We start from the raw sequence: 17,964 nt of genomic DNA, 5'->3' as shown, positions 1-17,964 counted from the left end.
AATGTTGAGAATAAAGTCGTAATATAATTTCGAGATTAAAGTCGAAATTTCGATAATAAAATCAAAAGGAGCGCAGAGAGCCGCGCCGACCTCTGTGTACTTGCCCGGCGAGGGCTGCTCGTGGCCGGGGTGATGGCGGCCGGGAGGTACCCCCCTCCTATCAGTACACAGAGGTCGCGCGGCTCTGCGGATTCCTTTCGACTTTAATTTTTAATTTATTTTTTAATCTCAAAATGATATTACGTCTTTATTCTTATTATTTATTATTTATTTATTATTTATTGTTTATTTCTACTTTTTTTCCTCGAAATTTCGATTTCAATCTCGCCATTTCGACTTTAATCTCAAAATTGCATTTCGACTTTATTCTCGAAATTTCGGCTTTATTCTCGTCATCCGATTTTAATCTCGATTTGCCCAAATTTATTTCTCCATCATAAATGGCTTTAATCCGCTGGTATATTCAAACGTCGCTATCCAGAAACTGAGATTTCTTTTAATCAAACAGCGCCGTGAACTCAACGTTCGGCACGTGACGTTCGGCACGTGACGTTGGCACGTGACCTTGACGTCCGGCGCTGCCGGAGGTTAACACAGAATGTTAGCACACCTAAATACGTTTGAAATGAACGTTTTTTTGACATTTCCCCTAAAAGAAGAGTTTCTTTATCGAGTCGGACATCAGCCGGAGTTCGGTGAGTTTGTGTACGTCACTTTTATTTCGCGTAAAATGCTAGCTGTTAGCTTATTTGGTGACTTAAACGTTGATGCGTGGCTTTGGCTAGCCGGTGAGGTAACGCGCACATGTGTGTTTAACGCGCACACGATTTACTAATAATTACGAATTATTGATACAGCGATACAACAAAAATACACGTTTTCAGTCTACTAAAGAGTAATTGCGGCTCCTATTTTATCCCCGAAAGGCTGTTTCTGCCTCAGGGTGACTTGGTTTCAGTAGTAATGATCATTGTTGACACATAAAAGCCCAAACGGGCTTGCAAGTTTAATATATTTGAGGGTAAACGGTGAATAACAGGGTGAGTAGTTCATGTTGAGTTGTGGTATGTGTGTATTTGTGTGCTAGCATATTTAGACCAGAGCCGAGACATGCTACTGTTATTTTTTGGATTATATTTTCAGTGCTTGAATATTTCAGCTCATGTGGCTGTAAATTGAATAGAAGTATCTTTTAAAAATCTAGACAGGGCAAGTGATTGATGGGATTTACCAGAAATAAACTGAGCGTCTTATATGGAGGTAAATCTCTCTGTCTGTTTTTGTCTGTTTTTTGCAGCTTTTTTCTCGTGGAGGTGTTATCTGATGTGTTTGTGGTCACGCTCCAACACACAAACCAGCCCCACACAAGAAGAAAATCCAGGTAAACCCCACACTTGCTGACATTTAATCCATTTCTACATGTAACCCAATTTATACTTTGATTAAAACAAAACAAAGCAGATGTATGCTATCAAAAGGTAAAAATAAAGTTGTATATTGAGCTGTTTTTGTAGTTTAAAGTGAAATATAATCAAAATCACAAATTTAAGGCAATTAATGGCAGATTGATCTCATCAGATTATATATTTTTCTTGTCACTGATATATGGACTTAACGTAAACTGAACATTTAGGGTGATAAAATATGCCACTGAGAATTATATTTTATATAATTTAAGTAAAAAGCAAAAATCCCTACGAGTTCAGCTGAGACATAGAAAAAGAAATGCAGATTTTTTTGTGTTGTTTGGCTGATAGAGAAAACAAATTTCATTTTGTTTTCTACTGCCTTTTTAATGTGGAGCTGTGCACATTTTTGACTTTAAAATAAAACAGATATTGAATTCGTACATATGGATGATGCACAGAGATTAAAGCGGTTATTTACATATGAAACATTTAGATTGGCTTTGTTATGCAAGAATATTGGCAATATGTTATTTTGCAACGTAATTAATCTTATGCATATATTTTTGCTGATATTTTTAAAACTGGAAGATGATGCTTTGTGTTGTGGTGGTGTTTTGTAATTCGATGTAAGAAGGGCCAGACTGGCACGACATCGAAATTAAAAATAACTAATTAACATGAAGTTCGTTAGACTCTTGCCTCTGTTATCTGGCACGTCAAGTTGCAGAAAAAAAGTACTTTTTAAAAAAAATATTTTCGTACAATACCTATGGTTGCAGGATCATCCAGCTGTTTTATGTCCCTTTTTTTTCCAAATTGCACACCACCATCTGAATTTTGCATAATGGTCAAGTGAAAAAAGAAAATTTCATTAAATCGCCATAAAAAACTTAAATTAATACTTTCATCCTCTTTTCTTCCAATGACATTCTTGATAAACGTGTACGTTAGATTACAGGTCTCTATCTAATATGCTTGTTTTCAGGTTAATTTTCACCTCTTAAAACTTGTTAAAAATAGTAACGAACAGCTGAAATCACACTTTTGATGTGGAAATAATGAGTCACCGTTACTGTAGCACACAAATATCTTGGATTTATTCTAACAGCGATCACATCCTGCAGATTATCGTCTCCTTGTTCGTCTGTGATGTAACTGATACAGTCTCTGTTTGGGTTTTCTGGGGAATCCCGCATTAAGTGAGATGTCGGATTTGGGCGCCACATTATACGTGTAATAACAGTTTAAGGATACAATCCATCACTGCTGTCCTGTGTCACATCAGCCAGTGCAGGAAGGGAGGAAAAAACAAAAAAAGCTGATCCGTCTCTCTGGGTCATCGTTTCTCTGCGTAATAGATGACAAATAATTGGTCATTCATCAATAGCAATAGATGAGGGCTGAAATGATTTATTGCCTTTACAACAAAAATTGGGCCGGCCCTGCAATGATGATGGAGCTGTGTGGTCAGTGGAGCAGAGAGAAGAGAGGGGAAGGAGGGAGGAAATAAGAAATAAAAAGATAAAAAAAGATGAAAGCATGGACGAAAAGGAGGAAAAGGAAAACAGGAAAAAAAAGTGAAAAATGACAAATAAAGAGGTGTAAAAACAAAGATTTAAGGAAAGATAATCTGCTTTACATATTTTATTAAAATGCGTCTCGTGTCCAGATTGTATCTTGATGTGATTTAACCTGATTATTTTCACACCTGGTCTTAGTGTCCACATCGAGATCCAAAAGAGATCCGATTCCTCCTGCCCCCCAAAAAATCCCACGCAGTCCAAACGAGCCCAACAGCCATTATGTTAAGAATACAACATAATATTTGTAGAATTTTTTTCTTCAAAGTATTAGAATTACATAGGCTGCACATTAAGTTTTAGTTTAATATATATATTTTTTGACAATTTAAATACACAAAATTGACAAAAAAATAACGTGGGGAGAGGCAAAAAACAGAGTGGGCTAATTTAAAGATTTCACCCATAAAAAGGGTAAAATTTGCAATGTTAACACTTTAAAATTACTTAAAAATAATGTGGAAAAAATTGTTGGAACAACTTTATTTTTATGTGTAATTAACTTTAAAGTTTATTCCTCGTAAAAATAGTCCGTCTTTAAAGATTTTTATCCACTGTTACCATAATTATGATCACACATTTTAAGTTGATTACTAGTAAAAATTAACAGATTTTCCACATTTTTTATAAAGAATTTTAAAGTGCTACAAGAAACACGTCTAATGTAAACACAGTAACAATGATTAAAAAGTCATTAAAAAAAAATAAAACATGCAATGTCTTAAAAAACTACATTTTGATATCGTCTGTATTTTCAGAGAGCATAGTGGTGTAGGTGAGAGACAGGTCAACGTGCACTCTGCAGCTTTAACGCCCCGTGACAGAGAGGTGTGCATTTTTTTGGGTGCATTTACATCTCTACTTTCATGTCATGAAGCATTAATTCAAATTTGATGACCAAAAACAATGTTTCCTAACTGGTACGACGCAGATCAATTCTGAATAGCGATGTGAAAATGTCAAATTTGTAAAAAAATACTTTCTGAGGATAAAATGTATATGAATGAAATGTATGAAATGTATAAAATAAATCAGTTTTTGCATGATTTACTTTGTAGAAACTGAATGGACATTTTCATCCACAGGATTTGGGCTGCTGAGGGACAACGTGATGGACTGAGTCTTCTGGCATGAGGACCAGTCTTAAGAGAGACATGTAAGTAAAGTTTTTTTTTTTTTTTTTGTTGAAAGAGCGATAATGCCGTTAAGTCTGGGATAACGGAGCGGTGCATCCTGATACATGTCATCTGCAGGGATATTAAAAGCATAAAAAGCATTGAATTCATTAAAAATAAGGCCTTAATGGGTATTAAGTTGAATTAAATTATTCTTTCAGAAGTCTTAAAAATGCTGAGACAAAGGAAGTATGATTTTAGGATTTTTTTTCTGACACTGCACACTAAAATCTCAAAATAATTATTAATAATAGCGATAATTATTTTTTATTAAATAATTTAAAAATGTCCTATGATTAAACTCATCATGGTGAGATTCCAAGTAGTGGAATCTCACATGCACATTGAGAAAAAAACAAAAAAAAACAAAAAACAGCCATAAAAGCCAGATATTTCCTACCTCTGTTGTTAAACTAAATAGATACTTTTATGGTACTCTAATAATTACATCATCTTCTGCTCTAAAATTTTTTTTTCAACATTTGACATATATAATTCAACTTTTTCACTGGACAAAAAAGTCATGTTTTATTATACAATAAACATTTGTTCAAATAAAATTGCCCTTCTTCAATTTTGCTTGTAAGTAGATTGGTTTTAAACTTAATTAATAAGCACCCCTGCGACCCTCAAGAGGACAAGCGGTTACGGAAAGTGAATGAATGAATGAATGAATAAATACATTTTAAAAAGTCTTAAATCTACCTTGCCTTAAGTTGCAGGAACCCTGATCTAACGCGTAAGTGAGATAAAACAGCAATTGTGGTGTTTTTTTTCCCTTAAGGCAAAAAGGCAAAATGCTGCAACAGAATCAAGAAAAGTTAAATCAGATTTTAGGAAACACAAGTGATGGTAGAGTCAGGATTAAATACTTCACTGAAATTCTTTTCCTTACTTTTTTTTAAGGTTTCAGGGTCCCTGCAGATCTTAAAAAAAGTCTTAAAAATCATTTAATCAATTAATCCAAAACTAAGGCCTTAGTTGGTAATAAAATGCATTAAATCAATCTGTCAAAAGTCTTAAAAATGATAACACAGAGGATTTAATAAATTATATTTGATGATGTTGGTTTGCAAAATTTTTAAAATAATTGGTGATGTCGCTTTTAAAAATAAATCAAAAATCACCTGCATGTTAACAGCACCAAAAGGTAATGCTATATGTGACATTACATATTTAAAAAAAATGTCCCTTGTTTGTAATTTTTTAAATTCCCTGTTAAATTTCCTTCTGAGTGGCATTAAAAAATCTTAAATCTTTTTATTTGAAGTTTCAGAAACGTGATTTGAAAAGGGTTTTTTTGCACATCAATTTTGACAGTTTTGTTGACTTTAACTTCCCTGCACGCTTGGATCAAAATTCAGTTTGCACTTTATGAACTCACTAAGTAGAAACCGAATCTGCAAAGTCCGTTTTCAGGACACACAAACTTCTCCGGTAGCGAGATCCTTTGAAAAGTACATGAGCTGCATTACACCTCCTCCACTTGTTCAGCTCCGGCCGCTCTGCCATTGACCGCCTCTCAAGTCGTGATGGATCGCTCCGACCTGATAATCCTGCAGGGCTGCACGATGTGAACACTCTGCAGTCCTGCTATCGATCTCTCCAGCGAAACACAGATCCGCGGCTGATCAGCACCTCGCTGTGATACTGACGGAGGTCGCTCCGTCTTCTGCTGTCACGGCCCGTCCTCCACGACGACTCTGGAGGAGGTTTGGGGTTAAAGTCGGCTGATAAATTGAAAATGTTAACATTAGCAGTCGCTGGCTAACTTCATTTTGCTCGTGTTAGGAGGAGCTTTTGCTTTTTCAGAGCTGTCAGGTGTGTGTGAGCGTTATTCTGCCTCGCTGTGATCCAAAACTGAGCAGCATCCAACATCACCTGGGATGTTGCATTCATGTCCTGTAACTGTTAATTTTGTCATTAAAATTATTGATGAAGTTTTCATTTATGCTTTTTACTTCAAGACTAAATTGTAACGACAGTTTAAATGGAAAAAAAGGACTTTAATTAGATCACAGTGGCCTTTTCAAGTGTTTTCTTTTTTTCACTTGTGTTAGTGATTAATTTACTTGCCCTGTTAACGTATTTATATATTTAAAAAATGTGCTAGTACACATCCACTCCTTCGAGAATATAATTTATGATTTCTACAACTCATAAACAGATAAAAACACAAACATTAAACATAATTTGGCAATCTTTTTTGTTCTTTGTAAAGTCAGTTTTTTCTCAGATAATGCAGGTCTGCATGAACATACAGATTGAACATTTTTATACGTTGATTTATTAAATTGTAGTTCGACAGATTAAAACTTAATTTAGCAGAACACCTCAGTAATATCCTAAAAATTAATCAGTGGTATTAAAACCGCCTCTCTGGCATTTATTTTGATGTGATATAAAAGAAAGGTGCTGTAAGTAACGTTCTCAGGTCTAGATGACTGAACACATTTTAATCATCACAAAACTGTCTGGAAAAATTAGTTCCACTGATTAAATCTTGAATAAAACAACAAAAAAGGACATAAATGCTGCTTAGTATTTTTTTAGCAAAATAAAAAAAAAGGATTTTAAAAAACAGATGTATAAACCATAAAATTGTGACACTACATAAAAGCCAAACTAAAAAACTAAAAAGAGGCTTTATTTTACATTTAAAAGTAACAATATGTGCATAATGGCTAAAAACAGACTCTCCAAATGTTTTAGTTTTACTAGTGAAAAAGAGGACTCGGAGGATTTTAGGGGCAAAGCTTTGCAGTGCCATAAAAGCGAATAAAATTAATTTGAAATCAATGCAAAAACAGTCAGACAGTGTAAAGTTTTAAAAACAGGCATAAACAGAGTTACAGTAGTATAAACAAGCATAAATAAAAGCATGTTTGACAGACTTTCCTAAGGATAAAATGTTTGGGCATGTTTTACTAAATGGACGTTTTCATCCACAGGATTTGGACTGCAGATGGACAAAGTGATGGACAAAGTGATGGACAGAGTGATGGACAGAGTGATGGACAGAGTCCAGAGGCGTGAGGACCAGGGTTACATGTGAGTAACATGACCGTTTCTTTAAGCATTTGAAAGTCCCGCTCTCCTTTGGCTGATTGACGATGATAAAGAGTGAATTTATGCTCCTGATTTTATTGTGAAAATCTCATTTGACAAAGTTTTAGAATCATTGTCAAAAAAACTGTTGGCTATTTCTCACAAATACCAGATCAGTCGACGATCACTTAATTGGTTGTTAAAAATCTAATCAAACATGTGACATCTTATTAATCAATCAATAGGCTATTTAATACTGTCAAACTCTGTGAAATATGTTTCTGTGAGCTCTGATTGCAGGAAAAATGCTTTTTGTATTGCTTGAAATAAGCAAAGTAATGATTAATTGATTGTTAATTTTACCAGTAATCGATAAAGGTAAGTGCTTACGATTTGCAACCCTGCTACAAATATTGGTTTAAGGACAGAAGCAGGAGATGAGGTGAAAAACAGTCCCTGCTGTCGCCAGTTTATGAATATTTACTTTTCTTTTTGGGGTTATCCTTTGTTTGCATATCGATGAAAATATAAAAGTAAAAGCTGTAGTCGTGACTTTTCCACAAAATCAGACACGTCAACCCGGATAAAGGAAAAGCCCGTCTTGTTTTGAGAAGTCTGCGTGAGTCCCAACTAAGTAACCATGGTAACCCAGCTCAGTAACCATGGTAACTTGTCCTGCTGAACTAGCCAGGATAACTGTTAAATGTATGACTGCATGTCAAAGATTCCCAAAAGTCAGGTCCGTACAGCAGCCGTCCTTCGTTTTTGACCCGCGTTTCTGGCATTTTTCTCACATTGTGACCGAGCATAAACGTACACATTTGATTTAAAATATTGACGTAGGCCAACCTGTTTCAGTCAATCCTCAGTTTATTCACAATCAAACTTTATTTTTCAAGCTGTATTGTAGCAATGCCCCATTTCCCATCATGCCTTGTGTGATGGGATGAGTGAATTGTGCTTTTGTAGTTAAGTTTGCTGTTTATGGTCCAAAACGCAAATGTCACTCTTTGGTAGTTTTCATAATGTGTCTGAATATGGTGTTTTACGCTGGTTATTGTCATTTTTGTGTTAATTTGTGGTTCACACCATGAGTGAGTTGGGGAATTAGGCTCAGAGCTATATTTACTAAATATTGGACTTTTGCATGCAGGCACCTATGTTTTTTTTTTTCAGCATATGCTTGTACATATGTCAGTTCTTCCTGGTAAACACGAGTCGGCTTTTATAACTTTTGTGTTTAGTCTGTTAGCATTTTTTCCCAGGACGCCTCCCAAACCTCGTTAAATATAAACCGCTTTATATTCAGAGCTTCATCAGAGTGTTTTTTTGTGCTTCTGAGAAGACGTAGCTTTCGTTTTCCCTTACTTCTGTGACATGATAACCTCTTTTCAACAGTCGATTATTCAGGGCTGCGTATGTACTCTGTGCATGTGTTGAGTTGGAGTTTATTGTGGCCTGATTAGAGGTTAAACTGTGTTTGTGAAACAGTTTGAGCCTTCAGTGGAAGTTGCCATTAAGTCAAACGTGACTTTTTCTATTAAGTGCAGATTTTTTAGCCGCGTTGAAGCAATACATCTCTGGTATTTTTGTTTGTAAAAAAAACAAAAAATACGCTTTGGTTTGAGTTTTTGTCCAGAAATGGTTCTTCCTTCCTTCTAAAACTTGAGGAGACACGTCTTGTGGGTGTTAATTTGTCAAAAAAGTAAAAGTGCTTCAGTCTGTCTCAGAGCTTTTACTCGTCAGCATCACAACAGCTTCTTCATCCGAGCCGAACGCTACGCCGGCCGCTGTTTTCAAAAGTCATAATCTCTGTATTTATCTGGCCGGCGGCCGAGCTGGCGTGTCTTCAGTCAGAGAACGAACTGGATCCACGACCTGCCAAAGCATCGTCCCAATCAATAGATCCGGTTACAGTAAGAGGTCGTTTATCTCGTCATCTCGGAGAGGGGCTGCAGCCAGGCTCGCTCTGTCACTCTCTTGTTGCATTCTGGGAGAGCTGACAGACTCTGGGAGCTTGTTGGTTGTCTTTAGGTGAGGGTCCAGTTTTGAGGATGAGTGATGGTGGATTGTTTTACAGCGTGGAAATATCGAGAAATCGGAGAGGTTTCACTTGCAGTCTTACCTTACGTCTTTCCTTCGATGTTTTTGCCCTCGATTCACCTCCTTCATTCACCTCACAGCACTTTTGAGTCTTTCTCTACACAAAACATGTTTTTGCCTTAACTTAAGAATCCATAACATAATTATGACAAAATGTCACAGAAATGGGATAAAATAATGAAGTGGTGACATTTTATATCCGAAAGGTCATCTTCATTGTGACATCGTAATGTTCTGCAAAAACACTTTTCTGGCCGTTGTGCAACTTTATAACTCTACGCAAATACTGAAACTGTGCTGATTGTATAGATCCTCTGTGATGTCGGGGAGGAAGATGTTTGTGAAGCATCCGTGTTTTGTTAAAAAATACAATTTTTACCATTTATAGCATTCTTTATGACAGTCTTAACTACATATATTGTAAGTCTGGACAGACATAGATGTAAACTGCAACTTGACTGATTTTGTTTCATTGCTGATGCTACAGACCAGACAGAACAAAATAATTGGCAAAGATACATGATAAAGCTTAGCAGTAGTTTCAGGACCACGGACAGCTCTGGTTTTTATGCGTAGGAGCCTCTGATGCAGCGAGCACACAGGCGCTGTCCGTGGTCCTGAAACATCGCAGACGAGGTTCATAGCCTGCCTGCTTTAAGTCGCGATAAAAGCAATTTTGGCCCTCAGTTCACAGTCTGGTGGCTTAAATGCAATAGCCAGAAGTTCAACGTTAACGTTAGGGTCTAAACGAACTACACCATGGTAGCGTAATTTCAGCAATGCTGACACACCGAGGATGTAAAGAGGTATTCTCCCTGATTATGTTCTGTCGATTTATTCAGCCACATGTTAGCAACAATGTTTTTTAAGACACAAAAAAGCTCAAAGTTCACAGCAGAAGATTGATTTACGTATTTTACGTCGAAAGCATGAAAGTCTCTTCAGCTTGTGTTAACCGCAGATCTTATTTCAGGCATCTAACCGAAAACCCATTCAAAAAACTTTGAGACAAGGGAACCATAAATCAGGTTCTAGACTGCCTTGTATGGGGGGCAGTAACAGATGCTTGTAGGTAATATGAATTTTTCTTTAGGTGTGTATGTGGAACTGTTTCATGTGAAATGTGGCAGTGAAACTCAACTTGCGGCCTATGGGCCAAATCTGGTCCCTTATAGGGTGCAGGGTAGGCCCCCAAACCATTTTCAATTCACAGTAAAAATAGAGATTCACATTTGAATTTTTTTTATACTTTAGTATACATTTGTTTAATTTACTATAAATTTATTAGTATACTTTTAGTTTGCATAGCTTGTTTGTTTAAAAAAAGTGCCAGTGGAAGATTCCCTGCACCCCCTGACAGAGGTCCTAGTGAAGACCCAAATGTCCTAAAATCCTAGAAACATCCTAGAAATGTCCAATAAAACAAGAAACGTCTTAGAATTCCAGAAATGCCCTAAAATCCTAGAAATGTCCAAAAAAACAAGAAACGTCCTAAAATCATAGAAATGGCCTAAAATCCTAGAAACATCCTAAAATCCTACAAATGCCCCAAAAACCTAGGAATAGCCTAAAATCCTAGAAATGTGCAATAAAACAAGAAATGTCCTAAATTCATAGAAACGTCCTAAAATCCGACAAATGTCCCAAAAACCTAGGAATAGCCTAAAATCCTAGAAATGTCCAATAAAACATGAAATGTCCTAATATCATAGAAACGTCCTAAAATCATAGAAACGTCCTAGAATCAGACAAATGTCCCCAAATCTTAGAAATGTTCAAAAATCCTAGAAATGTCCAAAAAGACATCTTTATGGGCAGTTTTCCTCGCTTCCTGGTCTCCTCCCTCCCTCGTCTCCTCACTCCTCTCCTCCTCTGTCCTCGCCTCCTGTGCCCTCGGTGTCATGTGGACTTCCTCGCAGATCACGGCCTCCTCTCTTCTGCTCCTCTGACTTCTGTAATTCTGCTCAGTCTCCCCTTCCTGAGTAATTGAAGTAATTTCCCACCTTGGCTATGATGAATGTGTCCCACGCTCCCGCCATGCCCTTCTACTTTAGCCGGCCTAATTAAAGAAAACATTCCATGATTGCCTATTTTTCCTCGAGCGTGACAACCTATTATTCTCCCCAGCACCTGATTAGAGAGTTATTATGCTTAGATTTAGATTGATTTAACCGGGCAGCCTAATAAAAGACTACTTGGGGTTTGATTTAAAGTGGGGGAATTGCAGGTTTTGGAGCCAGTCACGGTGTGTAATTGTTATTACTGGTTCATGATACGAGCCGAGTCGCGGGGAGGGGAGTTCTCGAAATTGAATTAGAAAATTAGAAGGTCACTCGGCGTACAACAGGTGACATTTTGGGACATTCTTGCCACGATAGAGCTGTCAGGAGGGGGGACGTTCAGGCGCAGATTTGTCCGGAATGATAAATCGCATCCATCACGGCCTGCAGAAACTGACATATTTCTATCAAAGCAAGATTAATCTCTCCATCAGCCGCGGCCACGACGCTCATAATAATCTGCAAGAATTGGATGCAAAATGGGTAAATTGACCGGTGTTTGTGTTGTGGGTTGATTCTGTCTCAATAAAAGCTAAATGGGAGGATACAGTCAGATAACCCAGCTGCTTTTGGAAAAAATCACTGCTGTGTTTGGTGGCATCTTTTAATTAGAGTGAGTGATTGCTTGGCCTTGTCTCTAAATAGTTAATTAATTCAGAATGATAAAAGTTGACAGTTCAAAAGAGTCATCAGAAAATATCCTTTACAGTACGATTTGAATGCCTCAAAAACACTTTCTACAAAAAAATTCTGTCTTTACCTAAATAAATAGACTTAATATGTTTTGTTATTATGTTGCTGCTGTCACCACTGTCCCCAACTGATCATACAAAGGTCAAAGGTCATCTACAGCCAAAAAGTTGCTCTTGAACACACTGCAAAGAAAACAGCCAACGGCCAGCGAGCATGTAGGTTTTGCTTCCCCGTGAGAGGAAAACGCTCTTCATATAAACCGGTGGCGTTATCTATTTGTCATTCAAAAAGCCAAAAGTGACAAATTCAAGACATTTCTGCTAAAGAGCTCAATGGCCAAAAAAACCCCAAAAAACTAATATAACAAGTTTGTTTTGATAATTTACCTAACCCAAACAAAAATCATTAAAATAGTGTCAAAACTTCAGTGATGCCTTCAAACAGCATCAGTATCATGCTCGACGACATTAAAGCACACCCTCCTCTATTGTTATATTGCTTAAAAGAGACATTGCTGTTGAGTATTTGCAATGTAATTTTTGGCGCTTTGAGCACCAAGAAAGCAGACATCTCTACGGCCGATATCTCCAACACTCAGCAACTCAAACTACCAGATTAATAAATAACACCACAGGGAAGAGGAAAATGTCATGTGTCATTTTAAAATGTTTTATTGTTCCTTTCAAACACCAGAATTGTCAGGATGAAAACTTTCACATAGGTCACTGACTTGCTCCTTAAAATGACAAAAGAAGACGGTATAAATATAGTTGAAGCATATTGAAAAAGACACCTACATACATAATTGTGTACAAAAATAGTTAAAGAAGTAATAAAATGAAAAAAATATGACAATATATATTAATAGTAATATGTAATTTGGATTTTGGGTGAACTTGTCTTGCAGTTAAAGGCATTTATACTCTGTATCACTCTGTTTTTATCTTGTAAATGCAAAAAGTGCCATTTTAAAACTGAAAGTGGCACTGAAAATATTTGATTGGTACCTGCTGTAGCCAACATCTGTTTCGCCCCCCCTCCTCGCTGCGCTGAATGATGGCGAGTCCTCTCCGTGGCCTCGCTCAGATCTAGTTAGCATAACTGCACTTACTGACGCGGCTGAGCAGCATTTTGATAAATGGCACGATTAGAGGTAAAATGAACAATTTGACTCGGGCCACGTCGTGAAAGCACAGAGGCTTTACACTCGGCTGTCAGAGGGGCGAATCAAGTCCATCTTTCATGTCTGAAATCCAGCAGAGTCAGAGTGAGCTCTGCCTAAGTTGTCTTTGACATGTATTCACTGTTGGGATTATTGGCAGTCACTTCTTCACTGTCACTGTGAGTAATGGCTGCGTACTGTAGTGCAGCTTATAACTGCACGGAGAGATTGATGTATGAAACGATGGGAAGACTGATGGGCAGATGCAGAGATACTGTAGGTGAATGCATACAAATTTTAACTAGATTAAGTAATATGTTTGAAATAGATGAATGCTGAGGGAATTGCACAATCAGACATGCATTGATTAGTTTTTGAGGCACTGTGTCATCCTGACAACAAAACAAACCTCGGATGAAGTTAAAAAGAAATGTCAGTCGTGTAGATGAATTTGTCATTCTTAGTTCAGCTCTGCATGTATCTGTATAATTAAAGCAGGGGGTCAAAGGTCAGACATACAGCGCAGTGCTTTATCATGCCTCATGTCTCTTGGCTGTGCAGAAGAGTTGTTGTCAAATGTAGAAATCATTTTTTATTCCCATTTTTTCCTGTAAGCCATAAAAAAGGCCACATAGGGGTACAGTGTGCCATAAAAAGTACAGGTGCAATTAAAAATGTTGCAAAAAAGTACATTATTGCATAAAAAAGTACAGGATGCAATAAAAATGTCATAAAAAGTCATGGAAAAAAATCATACTACAGCATGGCATAAAATGTCATGAGAAAGTCAGTGCCTAATGTTTTATGACTTTTTATTGCATTTTTATGAACTACTGTGCTTTTTGTGGCGTTATTATGGCGTACTGTTGCAATCATTGGTAAAGTTTTAGTAATACTGGGGCGGTGCGTTTATGGCATTTATTGTTTATGGCTTTATTTCTTTAAAAAACATGGGAAGAAGTCATTGAGCAATGTAAGAAGAGAGGACCCAAAAAATTGCTAGCAGGTAGTTTTTAAAAAAGTACAAAAAATTACCTAAAAATTAATAAACAAAAAAAATAAACCAAAACAAAAAATAGCAAAAATTCCTTCAGTCTCTCCTGCTGCTCCTTCAGTGTCTCCTGCTGCTCCTTCAGTATCTTCTGCTGCTCCTTCAGTATCTCCTGCTGCTCCTTCAGTCTCTCCTGCTGCTCCTTCAGTATCTCCTGCTGCTCCTTCAGTATCTGCTGCTGCTCCCTCAGTCTCTCCTGCTGCTCCTTCAGTCTCTCCTGCTGCTCCTTCAGTATCTCCTGCTGCTCCTTCAGTATCTGCTGCTGCTCCCTCAGTCTCTCCTGCTGCTCCTTCAGTATCTCCTGCTGCTCCTTCAGTATCCTTCAGTATCTCCTGCTGCTCCTTCAGTATCCTTCAGTATCTCCTGCTGCTCCTTCAGTATCTCCTGCTGCTCCTTCCGTCTCTCCTGCTGCTCCTTCAATATCTCCTGCTGCTCCTTCAGTATCCTTCAGTATCTCCTGCTGCTCCTTCAGTCTCTCCTGCTGCTCCTTCAGTATCTTCTGCTGCTCCTTCAGTATCTCCTGCTGCTCCTTCCGTATCCTTCAGTATCTCCTGCTGCTCCTTCAGTATCTGCTGCTGCTCCCTCAGTCTCTCCTGCTGCTCCTTCAGTCTCTCCTGCTGCTCCTTCAGTATCTCCTGCTGCTCCTTCAGTCTCTCCTGCTGCTCCTTCAGTATCTCCTGCTGCTCCTTCAGTCTCTCCTGCTGCTCCCTCAGTCTCTCCTGCTGCTCCTTCAGTATCTGCTGCTGCTCCTTCAGTATCCTTCAGTATCTCCTGCTGCTCCTTCAGTATCTGCTGCTGCTCCTTCAGTATCCTTCAATATCTCCTGCTGCTCCTTCAGTATCTCCTGCTGCTCCTTCAGTATCTCCTGCTGCTCCTTCAGTATCTGCTGGGGTCCTTCAGTGTCTTTCTGGAGAGAGACGCCCTCTCATCCTGCTGCTGCATCACACGGAGCTGCAGCTGCTCCTCCACTTTCTTCCGGGCAGCTGCGACTTTGGAGCTCACCTATTTTCAGGTGCTCATGCTCAACCTTGGAAGAGGCCTGTGCTTGTTTTTTTTATCTCCTCTTGATCCTCTTTAGCAGCAAAGACCGTCTCTTTTGTCTCATGCATTCATCCTCACTGTTGCAGCACATCCTAACAATAACAGTATATTTTCACCAAAATATAAATGATAAAACTGAATCATCAGCGAGCCCTAATATCATGCGTCTTTTCATGTTCGTGCAAGTTCTTCTGGCCTTGCTGCCGGTGGGTCTGTAGTTTGGAGCTTTGGTTCCCGGTTATGTGAAAGAGCGGGTCATATTCTCCCGCAGTTTATTTGTTACGCTGGTTATTAAAGCTGTCCGCCGCCTGGCAACAGAATGAATGGGGAGGAAAATTGTGCACAGATAGATCCTCTATTTGTCCAGTCAAGCAGCAAATATAGACCTGAAGTGGCACAGCATCAGCGGGGGGAGATATGGGAGGAAGTAGGGAGGAGTGGAGAGGGAGAACAAGATGAGAACGAGGCAGAAAGAAGGGAGAAAGAAGGGTGGACGAGGGATGAAGAGGACAAAGGAGTTTTTGAAGACAGCGAGATACAGATTCAGTGCATTTTACATTATGAAATCAAAACAAACAGAATGCACAACATAAAGCATTTAACATGCATTCAATTTAATTCAGTTTGAGGAGGTGTTATTGCCATGACTACAGTCAAGCAGCGTTGCCAAAGCACATTTTAACAGTTGTTTTTAACTGGGAACAGTACAGAGCAACAACATTATGTAATGCAAAATCAACATATGAAACACATGAATCAGCAACAATAATGATAAAAAACACAATATACAATAAAAGAAAAGAAACATTTGTAAAAGTAATTTAATAAAGTAATTATAGAAAAAGAAATTAATAAAAGTTAGATTGAAATGTACAAAAACATACAAGGTGGATAATGATGAGTGCCAAAAGTTTAGTTTTAGAGTTTTCAGCTAATTTTTTCCACTGGTTGCACCAATGTGACAAACTTTCTCAGCTGGCCATACCAGCACATGATTTTTGCAGAGTTCAAAAGGTTAAGTCTCCGTCGGAGACAGATTGTCCCACTTGCATGGTCCTAAAAAATCCTAAAGTTTTACAGACAAGCAGCAGCAGTTTAATTTCAATTCTTCAGGGCAAGGTGTGAAGCTGAAACTGGAGATGGAAAGATGGAATAAAAAGAGGATGGTGCAGGTGGAGGAAAGAGTGTTTTATCGGAGGGTGTTGGGTCAAAAAACAGAGAAAATTAAGCAAAAAGGAAGACTGAGGAGAAAAAAGCATTAAAATAAAGGCAGAAGAGCGAAAAGGCATGAAGAGGAGAGAGAGAGGGATAAGAAGAAATTAAATGGTATGGAGGAGGATGCAGGAAATAAATGAAACTAAATTACTGAGGAGTGGAAAAAAAAGAAAGAGAAATCATATATGCACGATGTTTATTAAGTCCCGGATAAATGAGTTGTTGCAGCAGCCGGCTGGACGATAAAGCTAAACATTAAAAATAAAGAGATGATTTCTTTAAAGGATTAATAGTGCTCTGAAGTCACTGATGATCACTCACTGAAGACTTCATTATTCCAATTAATGGGCCCCTCAGCTACTTGACCCGACCGTCAAAATTAGTGGCAAGGAACCTTTAAGTCAGATGGATGAACTGCCACAGCCTCGCCGGCTAATTGGCAGCCACAATCAAGAGCGAATATGTATCAGGAGAAGAAGAGGAGGCTGAATATATTAGCAGAATAAGAGAAGAAGAAGAAAAATGAGGCTGTAAGCAACATGGCAGCACCAACTGTCTGGATGTCAGTGGTCGGGAAAAATGGTGATGGGAGGGAGAGATGGAAGAAAAAAATGATTAATAAATCAGAGAGAGCGAAGCTAATGCTTTCGAAGAGTTGATCAGAGTTTTGGGTGTATATACAAACAAATCTGAGTTTGAGAATGTATGTTTTACTCTTAGAGACCCTCCATAGAGACATTTTTGTCTTTTTTTTTAGGAGGGGACGGGTCAACAGGATATGCCACAAAGACAAGTGTGCATCATTGGAAAGCTGAGAACCTGGGGATTAATTTGAGATGCTTACTCATAAATCTGTAATAAACGTGTGCATAGCGACTTAGAATATTATGTTGGAAGTATCTGATGGTTATTGTCGTGCTTGATTTTGTCTCGTATGTTGTTCACCTTATGAGACACAACTATGGTGCTTGTTTGGCGTTTTTTACACAACCACAGCATCTCACTGTGCCCTCAGAGTGCATGAAACTGCTTTTTTTGGGTGTTTTTTGACCTGTTGCAAGTACTGAGTCTGAGTACACCCCTAGTTCTAATCATGTATTTCCCACCTATAAGGAGGGATTTAATGGTCCCATTGTCCCCAACTGCATACTGTGTGTGTACATGTGCAAAACACTGCTAAAAAAAGTGTTTTTACATGAAATAGTCAAAATTTTAACATAAAGTCACTAAGAATTGTGGCATAATCTGTCCACAAACATCAGTGTCTGTGTTTTTATTAATCAATTCTCACCTCATACATACAAATAAGCCTCTGAGCGTCAGATTCATGGCTCATACGGCCCATTTCAGCAGCAGAGATTACATATAAGAATACTACAAACACACACCTTCAGTGACAGTTAGATCCCGCTCTGTCTGAAGTGATG

At 38.1% G+C, this 17,964-nt stretch overlaps 1 long non-coding RNA gene across 1 annotated transcript; it reads left to right on the top strand.

Moving 5' to 3' along the window:
- Positions 1–543: 543 nt before the first annotated feature.
- Positions 544–17,658, top strand: LOC148185461 (uncharacterized). The gene is made up of 5 exons (XR_015775909.1): positions 544–695; positions 1,298–1,381; positions 4,075–4,145; positions 7,116–7,215; positions 17,295–17,658. It is a non-coding gene; the product is annotated as an uncharacterized LOC148185461 (long non-coding RNA).
- Positions 17,659–17,964: the final 306 nt, after the last annotated feature.

This window comes from Plectropomus leopardus, chromosome 24 (assembly GCF_026936395.1).
Source record: "Plectropomus leopardus strain MGB_pleo_1.0 chromosome 24, ASM2693639v1, whole genome shotgun sequence".
NCBI lineage: Eukaryota > Metazoa > Chordata > Actinopteri > Perciformes > Serranidae > Plectropomus > Plectropomus leopardus.
Note: the sequence above shows the minus strand (reverse complement) of the source record. Positions and strands in the feature narration are given on the sequence as shown.